General features: G+C 41.3%; 1 protein-coding gene across 6 annotated transcripts in view; it reads right to left on the minus strand.

The window, feature by feature from the left end:
- Window positions 1-27,906, minus strand: part of PSD3 (pleckstrin and Sec7 domain containing 3) — a 643,022-nt gene that overhangs the window by 369,569 nt on the left and 245,547 nt on the right. Inside the window, exon 2 of one of the 6 annotated variants that reach the window (XM_046648395.1) lies at window positions 7,888-7,959. The exons of the other annotated variants lie outside the window; for them this stretch is intronic. The gene's annotated coding sequence lies outside the window, so the exon portion shown is untranslated. The remainder of the gene's footprint in view (window positions 1-7,887; window positions 7,960-27,906) is intronic. 6 annotated transcript variants of the gene reach the window in all.

Genomic DNA, 27,906 nt, shown 5'->3' on the forward strand with positions numbered 1-27,906 from the left:
TTGATTAGGAGGCAGAATTACAGTGGAACTTTCTTTAATTGTTTATGTTACTTTTCTGAAATTAGAAAGCTGTTTATAGATGCATCATTTTCCAAATGTTTATCATTACCGACAGCCCATAGCAGGAACACTTCTGTGTGTGGGTTGTGCTAAAGTATGCCAACAAAAAGTTGTCCTCCCCCAAAAGAGACCACATTTTTATACAATTAGGAACACCATTCAGCCAAACAGGGCATCGAATAGAAGTGTCAGGCATCCCATTTATACTAATTGTCCTAAATCTGAGCATCTGCCCCAGAGTCCTTTAGAATTCCTAAAAGTCCCTTATTTGAGAGAAAAACAAAGGTAATTGTGAGAGTGGTTCACATCATGATTCTGAATTCTATGACCCTCTTCCTGGCTGCTTTAGGCAATTCTCTGGCCTGGGATTAATTAAAAATAAGTAACAAGGTAGAAATTTCAAAACACAAATAAATCTGACCTAGTCTAATCAGGGAGTCATTCTTCTGCCTCTTCACTGGGAACTCAAATACTAACCAGGATCCAGCTATTACCTACACTGCTTTTCACCCTCTAATTATGAAACATCTTTCCTTGTGTCTGACCAGCAACTAAACATTCACCTTAGGAGAGAGGAGCTTGAAGGGTTTTATCAGCAACCCAGCAACTACTTCAAAGAGGGAAATTTCAGGACTTCTATTATATCCTTTGGAGCAGAAATGATTGACAGCAGTGGAAGACCCCGACTGTATTATGATTAACTCCATCAGCCCTTTGTAGACAGGTCCAGCGGGCAGGCCTCTTTTTGCTTTCTAACACCAATATCAAAGAGCTAGCTTGTACAATTTTGAGATAGCAATTTCTTAAAATAGCATTACAATCACTTAGTGTTCATAATGTGTAAAATGTATCTTTTTGGAAAAGGTGCACACTCCTCTTGGAGTTATGTGCTTTATAACCACAGGTTGCTAATTATTCCTTTCCCCAGTAGAAAGGACATATTAATTTTTGATGTGTTTAGGGAGCTTCAGGCTGGGAAAAGAGGAACCTGGTGCCCTGATTTAGTGAGAGTGGTTAGGGAAGGCTCTCTGAGGAACTAAGACTTGCAGCGAGGAGAAGGATGAGAGGCTGGGGAAGGACGGAAATTTCCATCCAAGCAGAGGGAGGGTCTTACACAATGCCGTGAAAATATGAAAGGACCAGGCTACTCAACAGCTAAGAGAGGGCCAACATGCCACAGGACAGCGAGCAAATGCGCAACTTTAGAGAGTGACCAGGAGAACAGCCCAGCAGGACGTAATGCCGGAGGTAGGGGTCAAAAACACAGGGTGTGTAGGTCAAGAAAAGGTCTGATGGGAAGCCAGTGAAGGATTTTAAATGTACAGCGATTCATTAACATTTTAAAAAGATCACTCATTTACACTTTTAAGTGATCATATGGTTGTTATAGGGAAAACAGACTGGAGTGCATCAAGAGGCAGAGACACCAGATAAGAGTCCAAGTGACAGAGTATGGAAGCTTAGAGAAGGACGATGGCAATGGAAATAGGTAGAAGTAGATGAATTTGAAATATTTTTTATAGGGAAGATCTACATAAATTTTCTGATAAACTGGATCTAAGGAATGAGAGAAAGTGAGAAATCACTAATAATCATAAAGGATAACATTGGCTAACCACTTACTCCAGGCCAGTCACTGTTCTAAGGCAATACATGGGATACCTCTCTCAATGCTCAGAACAATCTTGTGAGGCGGGCCCTGCTATCATCTTAGTCTCACAGGTCGAGAAAAGGAAGCAACAAGCAGGTGAGTAATTTGTCCAAGGTTATACAGCTGGTAAATTGTGGATCTCAGATTCAAATTCTGAACACAGAACTCACGACCAGAGAATGACTCCCAGGAATTTGGCTTGAGCAACATGCATGTACTGAGATGGGGGAGACTACAGAGGGAACAGTATCAATAGCTTGGATCTGGGCTTCCTGGTGACCTCCAAAGTCTCAGTAAAACAACAGAAAAGAGAATACTGAAGAAGAAACCCATTACGATGGTGCTAGAAAACAAGAAAAGATGCCACCAATGAAGCACCGGTTTTAAGAAATTCCAGGGACCAGCCCCGTGGCCAAGTGGTTAAGTTCGCAAACTCTGCTTCAGCAGCCCAGGGTTTCCCAGTTCCAATCCTGAGCGCGGATTTCGCGCCACTCCTCAATCCGTGCTGAGGCGGCTTCCCACAGAGTTCAACTAGAGGTACCCACAACTAGAATATACAGCTATGTACTGCGGGGCATTGGGGAGAAGGAAAAAAAAGCAGGAAGACTGGCAACAGATGTTAGCTCAGAGCCAATCTTAAAAAACAAAAAGAAAGAAAGAAATTCCAGGAAGATAATTTTCGGGCATAGTCTCAACCTAAAGCCTGAGAACCACTCTCCAAAGAAAGGTTCCTCTTGAGCAAGGGTTCTTAACCTCAGTTCCATGGGAGTCTGTCAATAGAATTCTGGAAGTCTGAAGTTAGATAGGGGAAAAAGTTAGATCTTTATTTTCACAAGCTGAAATTCAGTATTTTTTTCAAATATGAAGGTATGCAACAAACCACAGTATTATCATCAGTAACTGTAACTTTGTCACCAATAGAGATCATAACCATTTTCACATCATATAACAATTACCGCAGATATCATGAAACATCATTTATAGTCATCCCCACTTTCAAATGATAGTAGTTACTAGACCCACCACTAACTCTTCTTATGAGTAAAGAAAAACAATATATTACCACATCACAAATATCTTTAATATTTTGGTAACCAACATAATTGGTTACTTCTGCATCTCCATGTATATTACTATATGCACTTAAAAAGCATGATACTGACAAGACATCCAGAGCTTTACCAGACTTCAAAGGGGCCATGCACAAAAAGAGACCCTGCTCAAGAGCACTGTGCCTCAAACTGCAGCTCATGACCCATTAGTGGCTGTGTAATCAGTTGTGCGTGTCATGACCAGATTATTATACAAGTAAGTTTATACACACACATATATTTAACAAAATAAAACTGAAAATACCAGAGTAGATAACACATAGTAAGATAAACATTGTTTTAGAAAACTTCTAAGTTGTGCATGTGTGTATGTGTGTGTGTGTGTGTGTACTGGATCACAATGTAAAATGTATTTCTCACCATGAGTCATGGTCAAAACTTTTGGAAGCACACTGCTCTAGAACAGCTCTCAAACTTTAGCATGAATTAGCATCACCTACAGGGCTCATTAAAACACATACTGGAGGGACCAGCCCCGTGGCCTAGTGGTTAAGTCTGGTGCACTCCACTTTAGCGGTCGGGCTGCAGTTCCCCGGGCACAGACTTAGAGCACTCGCTGGTGGCCATGCTGCGGCAGTGACCCACATACAAAAGACAGGAGGACTGGCACAAATGTTAGCTCAGGGTGCCTCTTCCTCAGCAAAATAAATAAATAAGAAGTACTTTAAACACACACACACACAGACATACACACACACTGAGGATTCACCCAGAGTTTCTGATTCAGTGCATCTGGGATTTTTGGTCTGGGAATTTGCATTTTCTAATAATGTTGCAGATGATGCTGATGCTGCTGGTCCAGGGACCAAATTTTGCACAGCACTGCTCTAGACTAGCGTTTTTCATACTTGACTAGATATATGCATCACCTGGGAATCTTGTTAAAACATAGATTGAACAGGTCTGGGGTACAGCCTGAGACTCCGCATTCCTAAAAAGCTTCAAGGCGATGCTGATGCTGGTCCATAGAGCACACTTGTGCTAAGGCTTGAAAGTGAAGCAGTGTTCAAAGCACATTCCGAATTTCACAGAAGAGAAACATTTTTTAAAGAGATTCTCTACCCAGACGTAAAAGACTAAAGGGCTCGACCCTAATAAAGTAATCCATACTACGACAATTATGGAGGAACCTAAAACTCAACATTCACCCCCAAATCTAAGCATTAACATTCCCCTGCCTTGCCTGGTGAAATAAAATTCACTCCATTTACATTAACTATTCTTTTTTTTTTTTTTCCTGCAGAGAAAGATTTCCCCTGAGCCAACATCTATTGCCAATCTTCCTCTCTTTTATACATGGCTCACGGCTACAGCATGGCCGCAGATGAGTGGTGTAGATCCACGCCCAGGAGCTGAACCCAGGCCGCCAAAGGAGAGCGCACTGAACTTAACCACTAGACCACCAGGCCGGCCCCTCATGTTAATTATTCTTAAAGCCACAAGCCCCAATGATATATCCTCTCTCCATGCCAAGGGTTACAAATCTTCACCCATCTCTACGATAATTTTTGCAGGTCTGAAAAACTGTATTTGAAACAATCAACTTGATGGAAGACCCACATAATTCAGCACTACTTTTCCTTCTGTATTACTCACTGAATAAAATATATTCTTTTGTTTTATCACAGTCACTTTAGAAACAGAAGCCTTATTAGGAAGTACAGGATATGAACAGTCGCAAATGGAGTGACTGTCAGATGCTGCAGGCTCACGGCCAGGCTGGGTCTTCCACTCAGCGTCACACCAACGCGGAGGCTTTGGACTTCTGCTTCCCTATTAATAGAGGGTTATTCAAATTTATCTCTAAGGTGCCTCCTAATTCTGAAACACAAAGATTCTTCACACTTCTGAACCACCTTCACAGATATTTCACTAAGGAGGAAAAACATAAATCTTCTCCTTGTGATAAAATTACAATGACTTGATAACCAAAATGTGCCCTCCACTTAAAAATGCAACTCCACCACTAAACGGACAGGACAAATAAAATTCCAACCTCACATTTTATATGGCTTTTCAAATTTACAAAGAACTTTCAGTTATATTATCCAACTCTCAAGATATTACTGATAATAATTACCAATTTTAGACGCAAGAGAAATACTACTTATATAAAATAACTCTTTTAACTGTCTAGCTACAAAAAATCAAGAGAAAGCAGAAAGCTGCACGCAAATTTCAGAAGTAAAAGTAATTTTCAGTTGATTTGGGAGGGGAAAGACGGGGCCAGAGGAGGCACAGTGGAGGTAGGGGCTGAGAGCAGAGTTTGAGGAGGGTGACATGCTCCTTCATCTCCTTATCATTTCAATTTCAGTATGATGTTCAGAGGATGAGAGTTCCCTAGTCAGTCAAAGTTCAGTATTATAGAATACTTTAGGCCAGAGAAGATGAAAAGCTAAATTAAAGATTATAAAAATATTTCACAACTCACTCAAAACTCACACTTGATTCCAACATTCACACTCCACACTCGATTCTGTTCAACCCCATCTGCTCCCATCACCCAGCAGAAGGCAGGGCCATGGAAAGAGGGCACTGCTCATGCCAACTCAAGGGTCAGCAAGAACAGGAAGCTGAGCACTAACACTGTAAAAGGCAATGGTTAGGTGTTACAAATGCTGTCCCCCAAAAGTCATATGTTGCAATCCTAACCCCCAGTACCTTAGAGGTGACCACATTTTGAGACCATCTTTAAAGAAGTAATTAAGTTAAAATGAGTCATTAGGGTGGGCCCTAATCCAATATGACCGGTGTCCTTATAAAAAGAGGAGATTAGGACACAGACACACAGGGACAACTGTTATGAAGACAGAGGGAGAAGCAGGCCATCTTCAAGCCAAGGAGGGAGGCTTCAGAAGGAACCAAACATGCTGACACCTTGATCTCAAATGTCTAGCCTCCAGATCTGTGAGAAAGCAATTTTTTCTCACCGTCTGTGGTACTTTCTGATGGCAGCCTAGCCAATTAACACATAAGGAAAAGCCAAAAGAGTTAAGAGCAAAAGGGAAGTTGTTAGGACAGGTAACTTAAGTCCTGTTGAAAGGGAACACAACCAGTCCAAGTCACACCACAGAATACTCAAAGGCCAAGGAAGGGGAATGGAGGGAGTGAGGAGCTAAAACAAGCAGGACTGGTGAGAAGGAATGGTTATCAAGCAGTTAGATCCCCAGACTCCCACCTACTTCATCGGGCAACTGTCCCTGGTCCACCCAGGCAGAAGAATGGAGCTTCATCCACCAGAGAGATTTCTCAAAGAACATCCCTGGCCCGGGAGACACCAGGCACAACTGATACAAGGATACCACAGTGGAAACGGGACTTGTTTGCAGGATGTTAAGATGCTTAGACTTCTCTCCCACGCAGCCTATGGAATACTGACACCTGAGACCCTGCAGGCAGGAGATCTGAAGAGTTTTCTCTGCAGAAAGCAACCAGCCCAAGAAGAAAGATCTAAATAATTCAGTCAGGGGTGCACTAATAACAGCCTAACCAGATCCTTCTACAGTGAAGCTTAGAACTTCCAATTGGCTATTTAACCTCACTATTATATTACATTATATTCCTTAATTCTCATGACTATGACATTTTTTGAAAATTACAGACCAGTTATTTTGTAGAATATTCTTCAACTTGGGTTTGTCTTTACCTTTCCTCATGATTAAATTCAGATTACGCATCTTTGACAAGAATATCACAGAAGTGATGCTGTTCTCCTCTTTGCATCCTGTCTAATGGAATATAATTTCAATTTGTCCCACTACTTATCGCATGCATTCACTGTGATCTGCCACCCTTCTCCTCTGTCAACTTAAACTTTTTCTCTTTGTAATCAATTAGTTTGCTGTGGAAAGATACTTAGAAACAAGGTAAATATGCCATTCCTCATGAAACTTTCAACTTGTAAATTAATTTATATTTATCAGTATGGACTGAATTTATGTTTTATCCAGTGAGTTGTAATCCACCACATTCATTATTTATTTCAATACTCAAACTGCCTGGTTTTGGCCAGTGAAAGCTCTAGCTGGCTTCTGTGTCTTTTTGACACGTCCCCGTTATTCTCTGAGCACTTCTTTACTTTCTGGTACAATAGGATGGTCCAGGCTTCTCCCTGGAATCAGTCATTTCTTTAAAAAAAAAAAAACCAAACAAAAACCTGGTCTCTCTTAGTGAAGACTATTATTTACCATTTAGATACGAGAACTGGACATTGGGTAGTTGGGTATGCTCATTGCTACTGGGGTGTACCTGCTTGTAGACCAGCTCAGGAATAGAGATAGGAAATTTTAAACAGACAGGCACAAGCACACCTACACACACACACACACACACACACACACACTCTGCAGTAGGCTGAATAAGGACCCTTCCCAGGATGTCTACATCCAAGTCCCCGGAATCTGTGAATGTTGCCTTATAATGCCAAAGACTTTGAAAACGTGATTAAATTTCTTAATATGAAGAGACTATCCTGGACTACCCAGGTGGGCCAAGATTTGAGACAGAGAAGAAAGTCAGAGGAAAGCAGAGTGAGAGAAAAGATGCTGTGCCATCAGATGGAGGCAGGGGCCACAAGGCAAGAAATGCCATTCTGGAGGCTGCAAATGGCAAGGAAACATCTCCCGAGAGTCTCCAGAGAAAGCACTACTTGCTGGTTTTCGGCCCTAAATCTCATTTCAGACTTCAGGCCTCCAAAACTGTAAGAAAATAAATTTCTGCTGTTTTAAGCCACCAAGTTTGTGGCACTTTGTTATAGCAGCCACAGGAAACTAATACAGACAGAGAAATACATACACAAAAGCTCACACACTTTTGCGATCTACATCTATCTAATAAAAAAACTATGGGTTCCCACTCCCATTTCTTCTGTAAGTATACTTCTGCTGCTTTCAAAGGCAAATAAGTTGTTAATGAAATAATCACAAGACTTAACAAGTAATTATTATTCCACTGATACTGTTCCTTGTTATTGCAGTCCATCCAAATATACTTTGCTCTTCCACTATAATGAAGAAATTTGTATTGAAAAGCAAACAAACAAAACCATGCATTGCCACAGTTTACCTGGTAATAAAGAGAGAGATCCAAATCACATCCTGTGCAGCACTTTTCCCTTCAAATGTAATTGACACATGCCTGCACATGAACAAGCAGAAAAGACCGGTGTCTGAGAAGGAGGGGGTGGTCCATGTAATTTACAACTCCCCTGCCCCCAGCCCCCACTCCCTTGACAGGCTAATTGGAATGATATTCCAAAGCTAGGAACAGCGCCAAGTAACACTGGCACAGAGAGCCTCTGGAGAATAAAGAGAGGCCAAAACAGCCAGGAGACAAACGGGATAACAGAAAGGCCATACCGTTGATTTCTGAAGGCTAGAAACGGCATCAAAACCAAAGGGCAAGGCCAGAAATGGACACAGGCTAAGGAGAAGACAGCGGCAAGAAGCAGAACTCAGCCCTCGTCACTCTCCAGCCCTGCTGCCAGCCTGTCTCTAACTGTGTGAGCAGAGCCAAGAGCTGAACCCGTGGCCCTTTCAAAAGCCCCTGATGGTCTAGTGTCATTTTCCCACCAGGTGCTGTCCATTCCCTCGGCCCAGGCCCTGAAAGCACACTTCCCTGGGCAGGGCGGGGGGCTCGGCTGCTCCTCCAGGCACGCGGTAGGGAAGCCAGACCAACGGGTGGCAGAGGACTGTGGCGCAGAGACAGGGGCACCATGCTGCCCTCCACTGACACGCAGGTCAAGTCAGGGGAGGGTAAGGAAAGGACTCCTGCCTTGATAATATGCATCTTGGGCCCATTTTAGTTGACTTCTGAGCAACTGGGAAGATTATATCCCCCTTTTAGGAACTGTGCCTGCCCTGGACAAGACTCTGAATTCACACTACATTATGACTTACTACACATGGGGACAGAGGCTTTATTTTTTTGGAGTGTGACGTAGAAAGTTAAGGGCTAGGAAACCAGGATGATAAACGTTCTGTAACAAAGCTTCCCGTAAAATAAAGGTGAGACACGGGGATGAAGTTTTCCTCACAGCTCCTTCACTAAGGCACCAAGTAACTAAAGTGTTGGAAAGCTTCAATGACAGAATCTAAAGAAAATTAGTGACCAAATGTTATTAGTGCACAACATATGTTCTGCCTTTCCCACCACTTCATAACTAGTGATGAGAGATGGTGAGGCCCTCACGGCAGACCTGCAGACCCAGCGATTCTAGTCTCCATGTGGCCTTTCTTGTTTCTCTACGTGCTACCTACCTTTGTCACCTTCCTCAGGGTCTTGTACCTGTGTACTTCCGATAAGGCTTAAAACTCATAAATGAGGCTGACAATATAAAGATCTAGATTTTAAAAAGAAAAACACCCACTTTTCAGTCTTTGAAGAGCTCTCCTTACTTGCTACAGGCTCCAGGTTCTCACTCAGGACGCCAGGGCTTTCCACACGCAGGTACTACGAGGGAAGGCGGGAACACCGCAGAGAACTGGGAAAGCCAGCCCAGCAGAACCAGGGTCCCGCCCAGGAAATCAACCAGACTGTGAATGAATAACATTTACAAATGCCGCCCTGTGCACGCAACAAAAAAGGAGGATGGCTGGGGACTAAAAACAATCAAAACGAGTGTCACGCAAAGCAGACAGAGACCACAGGCTCACAGCAAGTGTTCATAAACATTTTTGCTGAATCCTTATAAACTCAGCAACCTCAAAACAGCCTTGAAGGCTTGGCAGAAATGCCATAAGGTTACATAAGTGAAAACTAAGTATCAGCCTTATTCACCTAAATCTAAGCTTTGCAACATAGGAAAGTGTCTTTAGTTACTCCAAAGTTTCCACTAACTTCTGATAAAAATTAAATCCATTCTAATTTTTTAAAAAACATGTCATTTGGCACTTTGACAGGAAGGAAAAATAGGTGTTAAATGTGAATCCAAGGTGGGCATCATGAACAGTGTCTTCTCATCTCAGTTTACTACATCTTTACTTCCCTTAACCTGAAAGTCACCTCTGGGCAGAGCTACATATCTTAGTGAAACACGTAATTCTAGGACTGGATCTTACAAATAAGACATGCTAAAGACTGGTCTTGATTAAGGTAAGAAAATCAGCCATAATTTTCTTCTCGTCCAAGGAAGTATGTGAGGGATCAAATAAATTAAACCAACACTCTTTTCTACTTACGAAGCATAAACCATTTACTCAACCTGCACGTACAGAGAAAAAATTACCTCTGGGCAAATACAAGCATTCTGAAAGTCATAAAATCCAGGCTGTAATTTAAGCTATAACAGTCCCTGGAATATTAGGAATAATGTGGTCTACCTACATTTTACCAGAGCAAAGTATCTCCAAACATGTGCCCCTTATGAAAAAGCCCAATGATCATGAGTTTGGTGTCATAAAGAGACAATCAGAAGAGGCAGGTCAGCCCCCTGGGAAGCATCTGGGTCTGCCTGCAGGACATAAATCCTGACCAGAGGGCACCAAGCATCTCACCCCCAGCTGTTAACAGATGCCCATTATGAAGAAACATGCATGAGCTGAGGGAAAGGGATCTATAAAACACGCATCTGTCAAGTCAAGGGCAAGAAGGACACTAAAGAGAACATAAGTCCTGCAAATAGAAATTTAACAAAATATTCCAAGTCAATTCTCAGACAAATAACACTAGTTAACAATGATCTTGATGAAATTTTTTCATTGAAATTTTAATTTAAAATGATACAGAAAAGTAAAATATATATTATGTGAAATATAAAAATATAACAGGGTAATACCTCTGGCAATTACCAGTAAAGTCATTTCTTCAAAATGTCCTGACAAGACAGAGGTATTAATTGCCTGATTTTCCACTGATAACTTCCCAGGGTGCCAGCTTCAGGAAAGTCAGATGGGCAGTCAAAAGGTAAAAGACACTGCACAAACTGACAAAGTGACCTGGATTCTGATTTCAGAAGATCTCCTTTCTTTAAACAAGCGTTGCCTAGCTGGAATACTAAAAAGCTCCCATTTTCCGTGTTGAGCTTTTACAAAGACACAAACTATTCCTTTGTAAGCCAAAATGAGTAAAGTTCTCAGAAACAAACTGCTTACATAAGCATGTTAAAAGTAATTAATTCTTTCAGGACTTTTAGGTCCCATTTGGTCAATTACCTCTTCAGGGACATCAAGTTGACACTGTGCCCATACCAAGTTCATCAGCCTCACGCACAGATTCAGGTGATCCAAGAACTGACTTGTTCTCACTCATACTGGAGAAAGATAATGGAGGGGTAGTGGAACATTCTAGAGCAGAATTGCTGCTGGTCCGGGGATGACCTGTGACAGTGTTGTGGGGTGCTTGTGGATAAACTGCAGCTTGTAAACTACTCAGGCCTGCCCAACTAGGTCCTGGAAGTGCAGCTGGAGGACCTGACTTTTCACCTAACTCCTCGAGCTGCTTAAGCTGGTGAATAAATGATTGAGCTTGGTGAATAAATGATTTGCCAAGAGGTGTCTTCACTCTTATAGTTTTAAAGATGTTACACACACCCTATTCCCCATCCACCCAACCACATTCCCTAGTCTCTGAATGCCAGAGCTTCTGAAGGTTAGAGGCTTGTTCGTTCTTTTTTTTTTTAATTTTTTTTTTTTCAGGAAGACTGGCCCTGAGCTAATATCCGTGCCCATCTTCCTCTACTTTATATGTGGGACACCTACCACAGCATGGCTTGCCAAGCAGTGCCATGTCCACACCTGGGATCCAAACCAGGGAACCCGGGGCCGCCGAAGCGGAACATGCGAACTTAACCACTGAGCCAACAGGCCGGCCCCAGGCTTGTTCTTTCTATTTTCACATCCATAATTGGAATATAAAAATAATGTGATAAACGATATTTTTTAGGTTGAGTTCAAATAATACTTAATGCTTCACAAAGTATTACTAAGAGTTAATTTTAAGAATGCTTGCTGGGGCTTCCTGGAAACCTAGAAACTGACTTGTTTCTGTAGAAAAATAAAAGTTGAGTTCCAAATAATTTAATTATAAATGAACTTTGGGGATTCACTTATAAAAGTTGGAGATTGCCTTTACATGTTATTTAGACAGGTGGTAAAATCTGGTTAACTGAGGTTGGCAGCTCACATCAATTGATGAACAAAGACAGCTGCTGTGAGTCTGATTACAGACCCCCAATTTCGCTTGGGGGAGCTGAAAACAAATCATCTTCCATACAAGAGCAAATTAATGAAAAATATAAGGAAGGGGTGGTATTATAACAATTCTATTATTTGGAACACAATTATCCAGCAAACACATATTCAGAACATAGAAAGTAGATTTTCAGAGTGGCCAAAGTATACATGTTTAAAAGTCCAAGCAATGAAATACACATACTTTATTCAGGAGAGCCCCTCAAGGCTCTTACATATGGACAATTTGGGGAAATTTCATTATTTTCTAACTCTCATAAGACTCTACTGTATTAGGGAGAAGGGCTAACAGCAAGCAGACACTACCAAAAATCAAGAATGACAACCCCAAGTCTGACTGTAAAGAAAAATGATAAAAGACAACATAAAGTTAAGGACAAGCATAGACTGGGAGTAAATATTTGCAACATATATTTAAATATCCAAGATATAACAAATTCCAACAGATCAATAAGAAAAAGACAAACCCAATAGAAAAACAGGCAGAAGACAAAACCAGACAATCTAAGAAATGCAAAAGTAAATGACCAATATATGTTAAATGATGTTCAACCTTGCTAAAAATCAGTGAAATACAAAATAAAAGCTACCAAGTTTTACGCATCATATTGGCAAAAATTAAAATGTATGAACATATTAAAATTTTTTCATTTGGAAGTAACAATAGTCTGACTTCATAGGGTTTTTGCAAGGATAAAGGAAGATAACATGTGAAGCATTTAGAACTCAGCTCGGGACATTAGAAGTGTCCAACAGATGTTAGTTGCTGCTGTTATCATTATAATTACCATTTGTATTTCTACATTATTTGGTTTACATCTCTCTCTTATTCAACTATAAGCCTTTGGAGTAGAGGAGTTAAGGGTGCATTTTTTAATAACAATTTTTATTCAATAATATACTGTTAATATATTTTCATTTCATCAATACATATATACCTTACTTTCTCGACTACATAATACTCTACTGTATGGCTATAACATAATTTATTAGCTTATCAATTTCTTACTATGGTAAATAGTGCTGTAGTGATCAAGTTTCTACGTATTTCTTTTCTGATTATTAGTTTAGGAAAATCTCCTAGAAGTAGAATTTTGGGGTCAAAGGCATAAGACTCTTGATGTGTGCTGCTGAGCTGCCCTCCAGAGAGCCTGTCCCAGCAGTGGGCAGGAATTCTGCTTTCAATCATGTCTGAAATTCCATCCAAATCACAGTTCTTAGCATATTCTACATACCTAATAAATCGGATGAATGGAAGGAAAGACAGAAGGAAGCAGAGAGAAAAGGACATTTGTAGGAAAACAATCATTTGAGAAAAGGCAGGCCGATGGGGAAGTGCAGAACATGTTCAGAAAACGACAGCTAGCCCAGTTAAGCTGCTAGTAGGACATAAAGGGAGGCTAGGAAAAGAGAAACAGATCAGTGCTTCTCAAACTGCAGTGGACACACCAAACACTCAGGGATCTTGCTAAAATTCCAGGTCTGACTCAACGGGTCTGGGGTGGGGTCTAAGATCCTGCATGTCTAAGAAGCTCCAGGTGACGCTGAGGCTCTTGGTCCAGGAATACACTTTAAATAGTAAGGAAGCAGATGATTACACTGAAGAAGCAGATTAGCACCAAAGAGTTTCAAACGTCAGGCTAAAGAGTTCGGACTTGGTATTCAATTATTTGTTAGTCAACTTAAGGGAGGGAGGTATATTAGAAGTTTCTGAGCAAACAAGACCTAATCCTAGAGAAAAGTCAGACAGGAGAACTCCTAATGCCACAGCACCAACCAAGTCTTACTTAGACTATGGTTTATGTTGTTTTGTTTGACATTTTAATATTTTCTCAGTTTGGGTTAATATTGTAACAAACGAGGCTACTACTTTGGCAAAGTATCAGTGCTTTACATATATCCCTTTCTAGCCTAAAGATCATTGTTAATAATGGAAGAGATGCTTAACAGATAAAGACAAAAGGATTAAGGGTTTTGCTCTTCTTTAACTCCCTACCCACTTCTTCTCTGGCCCATTCACCAGAGGCCATACCCCAAAGCTCCTGGTCACTGCTTTATCACTGTTTCTGGTGACAACTGGGGGTCCAGACAGAGGTGCTGTCTATAAAAATGACACAATGGGGTGGGCCCCATAGCTGAGTGGTTAAGTTCACACACTCCGATTCGGCGGCCCAGGGTTTCGCCAGTTCGAGTCCTGGACGTGGACGTGGCACCGCCCATCAAGCCACGCTGAGGCGGCATCCCACATGCCACAACTAGAAGGACCCACAACTAAAAATACACAACTATGTACCGGGGGGCTTTGGGAGAAAAAGGGAAAATAAAATCTTTGAAAAATAATAAAATAAAAACGACAGAATATTGTGTCCCCCGCCCATACCTACAACTAACTATAACTATTTCAAATGCAGCAAGAGGTGAGTGCCAACCTTCAGAGCACATATCACTCACCTCACATGCCCAGGCTTCAGAATAAATAATCACTCAGGAAAGAAGGCTGACGGGGGGCTGGCCCCGTGGCCGAGTGGTTAGGTTCGCGCGCTCCACTGCAGGCGGCCCAGTGTTTCGTTGGTTCGAATCCTGGGCGGGGACATGGCACTGCTCATCAAACCACGGTGAGGCAGCGTCCCACATGCCACAACTAGAAGGACCCACAATGAAGAATATACAACTATGTACTGGGGGGCTTTGGGGAGAAAAAGGAAAAAAATAAAATCTTAAAAAAAAAAAAAAGAAGGCTGACGGCACACAACTCGAGAAGTACATCTAACTGAGGGAAACACAGTCAAAGGTAAGAAGAACCTAGACAGAGGCCAAATCTCCAAGAGCTAATTCCACGTCATCCCATCAACCTCCAGCCTCTCCATTCATCATCAGCACCGAAGAGCTGACAGAAGCCAGCATTTGCTGAATTTCTTTCCACTATTCCATTCCAGCCTGGAAGGGGAGGGATGGTAAAGAATAGACAGGAGTAACTCTGACAGGCTGAATTCAACACCTGGTCTCACCCCACAGCAACACTTCAGATCACAGCAGCTGCCGAGGCCCTCGCGAGGCTCTCTCAGGAAATTGCTGCTTGCTGAAGCTCATGAGATCACCAAGTTAGTAATGAATGCACTTGCTCATGGGGCGAAGTGTGGGTGCAGCTGGTGTGATCAAGAAAGCGAGGGACCTGTGCTGTGGTCACGTGTCTCAGGCCAGGACACTTCAGACGTCTGCCATGGCACACACAGACACCAGGGGAGTGTGAAGAGATATAAACCATTCGGAAGATAATTTGGCTATTTCTATCAAAACTTGAAATGTACACATACTTTTAGCAATTCTACTAGTAGGAATTTATTCCAAAAAACACCTACATGCCAAAATGATGTTTGTTTGAGCAAAATACAAGAAACAACTTAAAGGTCTATCAACAGGGGTCTAGTTAACTGTTGTGGAACGTGAGGAAATACAACAGGCACACTAACAAGAGAATGAGGAAGACTTTAAGTGCTACACCATCTCCAACTATCTCCAAGACATACTACTGAGTAAAAATTGCAGGGTGGGAAACCATGTGTAGAATACGCAACCATTTATGGAAGGGGGAATGTGTTGTGTGTACACACACGTAATCTCTGGTAACAGGTTGCCAGGGAAACTGGGTTTCTGAGGTTGGAGAAGGACTTTGATTTTATAGCACCTACCCTTTTGTGTTAATTACTTTATTTATTTATTCATCATATACCATGTATTATTATTTCCAATTTGGGAGGGGTTGGGGGGTTTTGGTGGTTTTGTTTGTTTGTTTGAAGGTTTCCCAATGCACGGATTCCTTCTGAGCACTCAAGGAGTTACGGAAAACATTTACATGTTTTCCTGTGAAGGACAACTGCAGGTCAGTCTCCCAAAACTAAACGCAAAGACTGCAAACAAGAGATTAGCACAATGAATTCAACAATCTAAAAAAACGATAATTCATCATGACCAAGTTGGGTTCATCCCAAGAATGCAAAGCTGTTTTAATTTTAGATATTGATTAATATAATTTACCTTACTGACAAATGACAGGAGAATAACCTATATGATTACATGTGGAAAAATATTTGATAGAATTCAAAATCAGTTTATTATTTTAAAAAGAAGCCTTAAAAAACTAGGTACAGAAAAGAACTTCTGTAATCTGAAAAAGACATTACAATACAACCCAGAGTAAAGGTCATACTTAATGGTAAAATTCTCTTCCTGTAAGTCCTATGAGCAAATAATACAAAGGTGCTTAGTAGCGGCTCTGAAGATAGCCCTTTCTGGAAGATAGCCCCTTTAAAATATCCTACATACGATTTCAGGATATTTCAAGAATTCTTACTTCAGAATTTCCAAAGCCAGAAGTTCCATGAATCCCAACTGAAAAATTTTGAAGTAAAGGCTTTAAAAAAAGTGTAAAAATAGGAAGTCATTCTATAGCACTATCAGATTCATAGTACTAAAACAAAACTATACGCTTAAAGTGCTCAAAAAACTTGAACGGGTCCTCAGCACACAAAATAAAGTCCACACTCTGCAGGCCTGCACAACCTGGCTCCAATCTCCTATTCCAACTCTTCTCTCACTTTCCACTACACTAAACAACAGTATTCATCGACTCAGCGTTTAACGCCTTAGGATGCCACCAACCTTGCCTTCCACCCTTCTCTCCAAGCTCACATCCAATCAAGAGGGAAATGGGAGTCTTGACATCATCTTTATTACAGATAAAGCTGACTAGAGAAAACAGTTGTAGATCTGTGACAAGAAGCCAGACTTCCCCAGCTAGTCACTGACACAGCTAGACAACCCCAGCTACCCTAGAAGGACCAGGTGTGTTTAGGCAGAAAAAGCCAAGCGCAGGTGTTTCTGAACAGAGAGGCCAGGTGGGCACTGAGCTGAGGATCCTCCTTCTTTCTCCCCAGTTCGGTCATTAGAGAAGTCACTCTTCTACCCATGGTGGTCCCTCTGCCTAGAAACACGAGGCCAGGCAAATGTAGGCTGCCGCACTAACATTCAACTCTTTTTTCCAAGGCACAGTCCCACCCCTGACCTGAAAACCATCCCATCCCAGACAACATTTTTCATGTCATCCTTTCTTTGGAAGTCCTAGCACTTAATCCCTGTGCTACTCCTTTGATTCAACACTTACAATAATCTATCTTGTACTGATGAGTGATCTATCAAGAGAAAACAGACAGTAAGTTCCCTGAGCCTGGGACTCTATTTGATTTCTGAGCTCTCGACCCTTCGATGCATGCCCTGAACGAAGATGACACTCAAGTATCCACTGACTTTGAAAAATTAATGTCAGAATGGGGAGTGTAGTCTTTGCTGGGTAAGAAGGAATCCTAATTAAGGAGAAACAGGATCAAGAGGTATTTTCTGACGATTAACAGTCAATGGCACGTCTGGTTAGAATATATGATACAAAGAAGCAGCAGGAGACGAGATAAAAGAGAAGCAAGAGAGAAAACTGCAGTTCCTTAGATGTGATTTGGAAAATGGTTCATTGAATGTCAGAGTAATAAATTAAAGCAGAAATCATGAAATAATGGAAGGCTGTCCAAGAAACAACTGAATAAAAACAAATCCTAAACTGCAGTAGGAAATCTTAGAAAATGCATAAATACAGAAAGGGTCGCTGTAGGTCACTAGCCGGTAATAAACTGCTGCTTCTGTGATTATTGCTCACATAACAGCACTGTTATGTCACTTTCATACTCTTTCTAGTCATCACCACTAGATCCCAATTAGATCCCTATTAGAGTTCCATGCCTAACGGAAAAAATAATGAAGATGATTTGAGGAGCTGAAAGTGAGACTTCCAGAGGGAGTAAAAAAGCCTGCGGCGAATATAGAAACATCTCAGAGGGGTAATCCGACTCTTGAAGACTGTAAGTTAGAGAACATGGCACTTTTATACATTTTACAACCCCGTTAAAAAGCGGAGAAATTCAGCAACAGAAAAAATTTTAGTTAAATACGAAGGAGAAACTCTCTGTATATAAGCATTGTTAATGAAGCAGTGGTAGAAACAATACTATCTTTTTTAATTAGTCAACTCAGTACTTAGGAATCCAAGAGTCGTCAACACGATGGGACGGCAATACAGAACACAGAGAAGGGTGTTATAATTTAAGCTAACGAAATAAACACAAAGACAACAAAAAAAGAAGAGTCATAAAAATTAAATATATACAGAAGGTATTTGTAGATAAAACAGTCCTCTAGAGACGTCTTTAAAATTACTGTATTTTATTCGTCCTGAGTCAAACAGCAAGATAAATCAGCTATCTGTCTAACAAACATATTTCGAAGTCCTGGCCGATAGTGTACATCTTCCTCCACTGCCCAGAGCTCACCCCTTCAAGCCCATAACAAACAGACATCATTTGATCTCCTGATGTAAAATCTACTACACTGGCTTTCATTTTTCAATGAAATGAGACTAATATAAAATTTAGTCTCAAAATGAAGATGAGTCAACTACAATTCTTAAAACTTTGTCGTGCCTATCAGGAATTCCCTTAAAAAAATTTCTCCAACACTAAAAAACTTAGAAATCTTTGCTTTACTTTCCAGTTGGGAATATATGACAATATAGACACACAACAAAAGGGATTTTGAGGGGGGGAGGCTGGGAAGGATAATGTCATTTCTGAAAAAAATGGCAAATCATATCACTAATGCATCTCCAGCGAGAGGTATTTTTTTACCGGGTAAAAAGATCATCCTTAGATGGACTTTGAGTTATTCCAGATTGACTATCAAGCTGATGCTTGAATCCTTCCACAGCATCCTGAAGTTCGAATACTTCCAACTGCTGAAGAACTGCCTAGCCTGGATAGCTCTTGTTGGTCTCAGTTGTTTATTTTTTTAAAAAGTTATGTATGATTACAAACAATAAACCAGGCACTCTGCTAAGAACTTTATATATCCTATCACCTTAATCCTTACCAGCACCTGAGATCTAGGTTCCATTGTCACTCGCACCTTGAAGAAGACACGGAAAGGTTAAAGGTCACATCAGGTAACCAGCAGAGCCAAGACCTGCCAGGACCTTTGGCAGAGTTCTGCTTAGACACCATATATGTTCCCATACATTACAAACCACGAAGAACTTTACCCCCCTTAATTTCTACTTCCAAAATTAAAATTTCCTTCAAAACTTTTCTCACGCACATACCAGGCTCTCCAAGGTTCCTGTGCTCTATGGAATCCCAGTTTCTAAACCTTAGTTGGTTTTTTTTCTTATGTTATACATACCTGACCAGCAACAACTAAAATACAAAGCATCAACAAGACAAATTCAATTCTCCTCTTTCAAAATTACTCAGAAGGGTAAATAGAGACCATCCAAACATTAAAAAATTAGAATCAATGATTAGTTCCCTACATTAATCTTGCCTGGGAATTCCTGCTATATAACATACCTGGGAGCAAATAATAAACAGGGCGTAGGGGTAAATGTATGGTCAGTAGCAATGCTTCAGGTATAAATAATTTATTAACAGTACCCCAAGTTTATTGAAACAGGAATATTTTAAGGCTTTGCTTCTAACTAAAGTACAGAGGCCACATTACTGCAACATGAGGCAAATATGTCAGTGGAAAGGGTAGGAGTTATCAAGCTGGCCCCATCAGACGGCTCCATTCGTCCTAAGCATTCCACACTTGTACCATCCGCTTACTACCTCTCTGTGAATGCTGGTAGGTGCTGCAGGTGATTTAGCCCTAGTAGGTAGGCCTTCTTCATGCAGAGGAAAGAAAAGTTACAAAAAACACAGAATTTATGCATTTCAGCACTTCCTACAAAAAAGATAATACCTCATTAAGAAGACAGCACACATATGTATAGTTTCTACCTGTATTTGCCTATATTTACAAAATGGCAAAATAGCTCAATTAAAATAAGCTCTAAGAAATATTATTTTATAATTCTAATTAATAATTCTTACACTGCACAAAACTAATGCTTACTCCTTAAAACCTGGTGCACTTACTTTTTTACTTCAAGGATTAGGTTGCCTCAGAACTAATTCAGAGGAAAGACGATTTTCCCCCTCATGAGCACCCAACGACTCTGAACTTCTCTACCGCAAGGTCTCCCTTCATCTCCACAGCTGCTGGAGTGTGCAGTGGCTCTCAACTGGCTGTTTATTCCCAGAGAAGCACAAAAGACTCTTGTGTCTGCAACTATTCTCAACTCACTCAGCGCCAGCGGTCTCCATTTTACATCCAAGTCACTCCTTTTGCATATTTTCAAACTCAAAGAAAACACAGCATTAGAAACAAAGTGACACAGATGTCTTCACTGGGCTACATAACAGAACTATTACTATAAATAGCGTTGCTTTGGGGTCAGACTTCTTTACAGTCCTAAATTTTTTTTTAATCCTAGCCCTAAAATATTTAAAACAGACCACTAAAAAACAATTTGCATGACCAACTTACTCTTCATTGAAGCTCAGCTCATAAAAAGATTCATTCATGTTAAAAAGCTATTCTTAGATGTGCCTAACTCATTGCTTAGAATCCACAAACAATTAAGCATTATACTTCAGTGGAATTTTAAAAGTTTAAAATTATATTTCTCCCATCTCATTTCCACCTCGCCCAGTCCTGCCATTCTGAATATCAACATTATTTTAAACTTTGCTGTTCTCTATTACAGTAGCTTCATTCATGGGTCATTGAGAAATCATGTCTTTCTGAACACTCTGGCACCAGTTGGGTCTTGGCTACCTAAAGATGGATGAGCACATTCTGCCACAGCCCAAGGGAAGTTTCTACACTGAAATCACGGGAGATCTACCCAGAGAGGAGGCTGTGCGCTCCAGGAACCAGCATCCCTGCTGGGCCACTCACAAAAGGACCATAGGCTTCACTGAAGGCTTTGCTTTCTCTCATCCCATCTGCCCCTCCCTGGCAGTGACAGCATGAATCACAAGCCCCAGGGGAGAATGCAGGGCAGGTCACCAGAATGACAATTTAGCACTCAAGAAGGGCACAAGGTTTAAAATACGCTCTAAAAAAACGACAGCCTACAGTTTTGAAGCAGCCAGTCTCCACAAACAGACTTGAAGCTGCAAAATGCAGTAAGAGGCCTACGGCAAAAGTGTCCAATCCAACATGCAGTATTCACGCTCACAGGATTCCTGAGCAGGACAGCAAATTAAAACACGTGAAGCCAAGAGGCCGGCTCTGCATTTTGACACAGGGATATTATCACACCTACTGAATGGGCCTTCAGCTTCATACAGCACTTTATTTTATTGTTTAAAGCAACATGTCAACAAAAATAAACAGAAGCTTAATAGCAGAGTACAGCCAGGCCTGGGTTAAACTCCTGGTCACATAATCCTTGGTATTTTCCATGCCCATTTATTCCAGGGGGGGTAAGGCACATTGCCAGCATGATCTCATTAATCCTTCCTTACAACACCTGATGACAGGAGTAGGCAGCAAGCATTTTAATCTCCCTTTGCATAATGAAAAAAATAAATGTGATGTATAACTTTCCCCAGGATTACAGCTGGCGCACTCCCACAGTCAGGGAAACAGTTGACTTGACTCTCAGTAAAGGGTGGAATACACTGGGCTGTTTTAAAGGAAATGCTTTTCACTGAGATAAGACATCCGGATTTCTTCATTAGGCAGCTGTGTAGTATACATTTTGCAGATGGATTGCCGTTCCGCTCCTCACAAACTTTTACACTCTATACTAGACTGTCACAGGTTTTAAAAACACATACTTCTCCAGACTTCTTAGCTTCCAGTTATGCCCTACAACTGTGCTTCTCAAACAGGGTATCCTCAGATCCTCAGGGTTACCCAGCAGTGGGCCAAGGTACACAAAGTCTCAGGACCAACGAGTACATTTTCTCAGAGCTCACTTTGAACAGATGGTCATTTAAGACCTAATTTTTACATTAAAATAAATATATTTTTGGAAATGGAATGCAAAATTGGCATAAATCTTTTTAAATGAGTCATAAAAGAAATGATGCCCGGGCAGCATGCTGCCTCAGGAAATGGGCCCAAGCAGGACTAGGGAAGGAATAGAAGGGATGTTACTTGTATTTTGCTATGAAGGGTAGTTCAAGGGAAATATTTGAAAAAAACTGAAAAGCAGAACAAAAAGACTTACAAAAAGTTATTCCAGCCTACTTGCCCGGCCCAAACTATCCCAGGCAGATGGGAACACATATTTCCACAAAGGCTTCACTTGGCCTTCTTTTCACATGGGCTCTAAGACCTATCAGAGTGGAATTCTACTGCAGGTCTCCTATAAAAGTATCTAAAGATGACCAGTGGTAAAAGGCTATATCCACATTAAACCTAGACAACACTGAAAGCTACTTAATTGTCCATTTAGCTATTTTTAGAACACCTAACACAGGTGGTCAAGTCCTTTACCTACGAGCTGGTCCAGAAGGCACCTCAATTCCCCTGACTCTCGGGACAGTGTTTCTCTTTCCTATTTCACCCAAAAAAGTAAAAGAAAAGAAAGGCAAACGACCACGTACGCTGGTAGGAGAGATTCCTTTACACTTACTAAAAACATTCACTAACTGCCAAAATAGTCACATCATCAAGTTAGTAACCAAAGATGAGGGCACATAAAAGTAACATGCAGGTTATTAGGAAAGTCAACTGACCGGGCGAACACAGGCTTCTGCCAAAACTCACTTCGTTCCAAATGCATAGAATTAGGATTAGGTATATTCCCAGAAGCTATGAGGGGAGGTGCTTCAACAGGAGGCTAGCGAAAGATCTAAATGTAAACCACCAAAACTCAACGGGGAAGCCCTGTGAGGAACTAACAGAGCAGCTCTGCCCACGGGAGACACGCACTCCAGCTCCTGAGGACAGCTCCAGACTGACAGAAGAACCAGGGGCAGAAAGCCACATCCATCTTCCCATACATAGTTCCTGAAACTGCCCAAGAAGGAAGACCTTCTTGTTTCTCAATTGTCTGGGGGTCCCAGGCGCCTTGGAGAAGGTGGTGATGAACACACTGTCCCCTTTCCTAATGGGAAACAAATGCGCCTGTGCAAAACTCCGTACACTGCTTCAGGAAGCCACATGTTTCCACCAGTAAGTGAGATTTCTCAACTCAAAAACCTGCTCCCAAGTCCAATTCTGACTAATTAGGATCCTAAGACATTGAGGAAGATTTCACAAGCAGGCCATAAAGTATACTGAACTTTATTTTTAAAAACAGAACTTGTATGTCTAAATGAACTGCCCTCACTCAGAATCACCCTAGGAAACCACACATTATTTCAAGGAACCCTGAGCAAATCATTTAGAATTCCTATTCTGAAACAACCCCAAAATCAGTTTTCACATCATATAAGACAAGAGGTTTCTTTACAGACACACCTCAAGTCTCACTAAAGAAAAACTATTTCCTATTGTTATCACTTGGCTTACAAAGAGCAAGCTTTAAAAGTTGTAGTCTAGAGACCAGCCCCGTGGCCAAGTGGTTAACTCACGCGCTCCAATTCAGCGGCCCGGGTTTCATGGGTTCAGATCCCGGGCACAGACCTAGCTCCACTGATCAAGCCACACTGTGGCAGCATCTCACATAAAATAGAAGAAGACTGGCAACAGTTGTTAGCTCAGGACCAATCTTCCCCACACAAACACACAAAAAGTTGTAGTCTGACTCAAAAATAAGACCCACCCACAAAAGAACAAAGGTCCATCACCACTCAGGATAATTTTTAAAAATATAATGGAGGATATAAATGCAACTCCAAAGGAAAAAGATCCAACAGCATGTTGACCTACTGTAACACCACAGAAATAAGTACACAGCTTCCAAAGTGTCTACTCTGAAAAGGATAACATTCTTTTAAATCTTTAAGTTCCAATATAAAATTTGCTTATTTAATAAACATGTGGGGGAGGGCTAAAGTTCAGCAATGCCTTCCAGAATAGCTTCTTTTACTGGGGTCCATTTTAATAACAGCTTTAAGGTGCTAGGTAAAGTTACATCATAGTCATACATTCTTTTAAAAAAAAATCACTTTCCCACAAATATTCTTCCACAAAATACACCATCTTAATTAAATCCTGAGAACAAAACAGCTAAATTTAGATTTAGAAATCCACAGTACAATGTAAATTTGTGGAACGACAAGAAAACATTACCAATTCCTGGTGGGGCAAGACTCAGTAATGAAATACACAGTAGCCATGTTTTAGGCCTTGTTAAAAATTCTCTTATACCAATGGCTTTTCATGAGTGGCCATTTCTAAAGAGAGATCATACTATACTTATTTGTTCAATGTATGATATTCACAGAAATGGACTAAGAAGAAAAATTCCCCTGAGATTTTTCAGCAATATAGTGTAAGATCACATTAATGAAATGCCCTTGATACTTTGAATTTTCATCTGCAATAAAATTCAATAAGCAAATGGTTATAAGGGATCTCTCATTACTATTAGCCTTGGCTCTCATACTCTATAGACCTGAATCCCTATTAACTTACCTATAATTTAAAGCAAATGGGTCTAAATGAAAGGAAAGCCAAGGATCTTTCATCTGAAAATTCTAGTCACGAGGAGTAAATATTCAGAGGGAAAGCAGGGATTATTATTATGGATCTGCAGACACCAGACACATTGTCTCCATATGAATGGCCCACAGGGGATTTTTTTTTTAACTCCCAAATTACATATAGCTTTAAGAATTTTAAAAGTTTATCCCTGCTAATAAAATATATACACATGTATATACATAATAACTGTAATTATTTCTTAACCATCTAGTTTTTTGAAATGAAAAACAGATGCTAGGTACAAGAAAAAAAACCTCATTTACCCCAATATACCCAATCACTGATAAACCAACTTCACTCATTTTCTTATATTTGCAACTAGAGCCCTTCCATGGAGCTCGGTTGAACCTTCAGTGTTCCTAATTAGATTGTAACCTTTCCACCAGCCAGCAGACATAGCTTTACCTTTTTATAACACTTTCCATGTCCTAAATTCCAACATCCTGGCATGTTCCCTGCTTGACCTCCTTCTCTTAACACTCTCTGCTTTGAAACGGTCAAATAATTAAATCTTTCCTAGAAGAGTACTCTGAAAATAAATGAGTTAAGGGTGAAAAGAAATAACTCCTAACTGCCACATAAGCAGCAATTACACACCCTAGAGAGTGCATTCCTTAACCAGTACATGCCAACCTCACACGTGCTTAGGCATGGTTGATTAAACGCCAGAATTCTACACATCGACTTCACAACAGTCAAACAAGGATGTACCTGTCTAGGTTCCTGGTTAAAAACAAGAAACTGACTCAGGTTAGGTTAGGCAGAAAAAGTATTCATTTATTGGCAGGGTTCAGGTAATTCACTGTCTGCAGGAGGGCTGCAGACTCAGGCAGTTTGCAAAGCACAGCCAAGGTCCCACCTCAGAACAGCCCGCCCTGCTGGAGCCCCTGTTCACCACCAAGGGCAGGCACTGTTCATCTGGGCTCTGGACCCCAGACACCGTCAGCAGGACACCGGCCCATCAACTGGCCCGGCTGCCCGCAGTGGTCTTCACAGGCAGGAGCTCCAAACCACTCCCCCAAGAACTCAATGCCAGAGGAGATCACAGACCCAACCCAGCACCCAGAGGCAGGCCAGGGAGGGTCTGCCTGCCTCGGGCTTCAGCTCAGAGAGGCCGAGGCTGGCTTCCCATCTGCCTTTGATTCCCACAAAAAAGGAAATACCTGCCACAAAAGAGTCTAGAAGAAATGATTTGTTTTAAATACTATGAAGAGTTCTGATAAAGATTTAATGCTTATCACACTAAACAGAGAAGGTATAAATCTTACTGATTCTAATAATAAGGAATCATAGCCTATTTCCTTAATCTGTTTTCATAGAGAGTGATCAGATTGAAGTTATTCGTTAAAACAAACCAAATGCAGTATCCCCCTGTCAATTAGGCTCCTCCTTTATTTATGCATTTATAGATTCATTTATCTATCTAACTTTGGCTTGTGAAAACCAAATGGATTGATTTTCCCCAATGATACTAAGTAAAATATTGTTGCAATGTTTACAGCAAATAACAGGAGAGAAGAGGGCAATCTGAGAAACTGTCATGTGCAGGAAGAACAGACATTTTCTGCCACTCTAGAGAACACACGTGTGATCAAAGAATGGAAGCTACAGAGTCAGATTTTGGCTCAACATACATAATTCCTCCAAACATCTGAAGGAATCCAACAGAGGAATAAGTTCCATAGCCAAACAGCCAGCTCCCTCCGCTGTGGAAGTACAGGAGCAGACTGCCAGCCACGGCGAGGAACACAGCACAGCAAATTCTGTACGCTGAAACCCCAACCCCAAGGGGATGGTCTTTAGAGGTGGGGCCTTTGGGAGGTGATTAGGTCATGAGGGTGGAGCCCTCATAAATGGGATTAGTGCCCTCATAAAAGAGGCCAGAGTTGGGCAGCTCCCTTTCTACCCTGTGAAGCCACAGTAAGAGGACAGCCCTCTGTAAACCAGGAAGAGGGCTCTCAGCAGAACCTGACCATGCCAGCACCCTGACCTTAGACTTCCAACTTCCAGGACAGCGAGAAATAAACGTTCACTGCTTACGCCACCCAGTTTACGGTAATTTGATATAGCAGCCCTGACTAAAACACATGGCATGAAAACTGCTGGCACTGAGCAAGTGGGTGGGCTGGTCAGGCCAGACTTCTAAAGTCCTGTCCAAGTAGGGTTCTAAAAAAATGATTTTTACAGTCTGAAAAAAAGAGCTGAAATGAAAAAGATAAAATTCTAAATTTTGACTAAAATAGTAGACCAAATGTAGGATGGGTTAGACATGAGTCTTGGGGGTTTGTTCAGGTAACTACCTAACACAATCTTAGACAGCATTAGAGAGATAGTGTCCAGTACCCAGACTGCTCAGACCACCAGGGAGTCCTAGTGCATCCTGGGGTTTCTCATTTTTAAAAAGGACACTGGTTGGGGCTGGCGCGGTGGGGTAACAGTAAGTTCGCACACTCTGCTTCAGTGGCCGAGGGCTCGCCAGTTTGGATCCCGAGTGTGGACCTACACACCACTTATCAAGCCACGCTGTGGTAGGCGTCCCACACATAAAGCAGAGGAAGATGGGCACGGATGTTAGCTCAGGACCAATCTTCCTCAAAATTAATTGACTAATTAAAAATAAAAAGGACACTAGCATGCTTGAAAGTATCTAGACAGTGGTGACCAGGATGACAAGGCATCTGAAAACTGGCTTAAGAGGAGAACTTAGAAGACAACAACGATGACATGAAGAAAGAAGAAAGACCTGTAAAGTCTGCTCACGCTGCTGTAACAAGATACCACAGACTGAGTGGCTTAAGAACCACCTCCAGAACATTCTCATGGTTCTGGAGCCCAGAAGTCCAAGACCAAGGCGCCAGCACGGTCGGTTTCTGCTGAAGCCTCTCTTCCCGGCTTGTAGATAGCCGCCTTCTTGCTGTATCCTCTGTGCCCTTGCAGAGAGAGAGAAATCTCTGGTTTCTCTTCCTCTTCTTTTAAGCATACTTGTCTTAGAGGCTTAGGGCCCTACCCCTATGACTTCATTGAACCTTAATTACCTCCCTAAAGGTTCCACCTCCCAATACAGTCATGTGGGGATTAGGGCTTCAACATATGAATGGGGGACGTAAGAGTACAGTCATGTGTTCCTTAACAATGGGGTTATATTCTGAGAACTGTGTCATAAGGAGATCTCATCGTTGTGGAAACATCATAGAGCATGCTTACACCAACCTAGATGGTGTAGCGTTACTACACACCTAGACTGTATGGCACTAACCGTGCAGGACCAGCATCATGTCTGCAGCCTGTCATTGACCGAAACATCGTT

This window comes from Equus quagga, chromosome 22, assembly GCF_021613505.1.
Source record: "Equus quagga isolate Etosha38 chromosome 22, UCLA_HA_Equagga_1.0, whole genome shotgun sequence".
In the NCBI taxonomy this organism is placed as follows: domain Eukaryota; kingdom Metazoa; phylum Chordata; class Mammalia; order Perissodactyla; family Equidae; genus Equus; species Equus quagga.